Raw genomic sequence first — 1437 nt, 5'->3', positions numbered from 1 at the left:
TAATAACGAGCATCAAAACCGATTGAGGGATAAGTGAACACAGGGTTGTCGTAGCGAGACTGAATATTGTAATCCCCAAAACCTCGAAAAATAAGCGAAAAATTTACCTATTCATAAAAGCAGATAAAAATTCACTTGATGCCTCCCTGAGTGGCAATCTCCACTCATTCTAAATTAATAATACAAGTGTAGAAATGATGTAGCTTAAATTCAAAGAAATAATATCGGCCGCAATAGAGAGATTTGTACCAAATAAATTAACAAACGACGGAGCTGATCCTTCTGGATACACAGAACGGGTGACAACACTGTTGCAGAAAGAACGAAACAACCATGCCAAATTTAAACAGACGCAAAGTCCCCAAGATTATCGATCCTTCACAGAAGCTAGAAATTTAGTGCGGACTTCAATGCGAGATGCTTATAACAGTTTCCACAACGAAACGTTGTCTCGAACCCAGAATGAGATTTTCACTCTGCAGCGGAGTGTGCGCTGATATGAAACTTCCTGGCAGATTAAAACTGTGTGCCAGGCCGAGACACGAACTCGGGACCTTCGCCTTTCGCGGGCAAATGCTCCACAAACTGAGCTACCCAAGCACGACTCACGCCCCCTTCTCACAGCTTTACTTCTTCCAGTACCTCGTCTCCTACCTTCCAAACCTTACAGAAGCTCTCCTGCGAAACCTTGCAGAACTAGCACTGCTGAAAGAAAGGATATTGCGGAGACATGGCTTAGCCACAGCCTGGGGGATGTTTCCAGAATGAGATTTTCACTCTGCAGCGGAGTGTGCGCTGATATGAAACCTCCTACTCGGGACCTTTGCCTTTCGCGGGCAAATGCTCTACCTACTGAGCTGCAGAAGTACAGCTGTGAGGACGGGGCGCGAGTCGTGCTTGGGTAGCTCAGTTGGTAGAGCATTTGCCCGCGAAAGGCAAAGGTCCCGAGTTCGAGTCTCGGCCTGGCACACAGTTTTATTCTGCCAGGAAATTTGACTCGAATCCTGGCAGAAAATCCAAAGAGACTCTGGTCGTATGTGAAGTATGTTAGCGGCAAGAAATAATCAATGCCTTCTCTGCGCGATAGCAATGAAGATACTATCGAAGACAGCTCTGCCAAAGCAGAGTTACTAAACACAGTCTTCCGAAATGCCTTCACAAAAGAAGACGAAGTAAATATTCCAGAATTCGAATCGAGAACAGCTACCAACATGAGTAACGTAGAAGTAAGTATCTTCGGAGTAGTGAAGCAACTTAAATCAATAAAAGCTAGTCTTCTGGTCCAGACTTTATAGCGATTAGGTTCCTTTCATAGTATGCTGATGCATTAGCTCCATACTTAACAATCATTTACAACAGTTCGCTCGACGAAAGATCCGCACGCAATGACTGGAAAGTTGCACAGGTCACACCAATATTCCAGAAAGGTAGTAGGAG

General features: G+C 44.7%; 1 non-coding gene across 1 annotated transcript; it reads left to right on the top strand.

Moving 5' to 3' along the window:
* Positions 1 to 894: 894 nt before the first annotated feature.
* On the top strand, positions 895 to 969 carry Trnas-cga (transfer RNA serine (anticodon CGA)). Its single transcript has one exon. It is a non-coding gene; the product is annotated as a tRNA-Ser (tRNA).
* Positions 970 to 1437: the final 468 nt, after the last annotated feature.

The sequence above is a fragment of the Schistocerca cancellata genome, chromosome 8 (genome assembly GCF_023864275.1).
Source record: "Schistocerca cancellata isolate TAMUIC-IGC-003103 chromosome 8, iqSchCanc2.1, whole genome shotgun sequence".
In the NCBI taxonomy this organism is placed as follows: Eukaryota; Metazoa; Arthropoda; class Insecta; order Orthoptera; family Acrididae; genus Schistocerca; species Schistocerca cancellata.
This window is presented reverse-complemented; position numbering and strand designations above follow the sequence as displayed.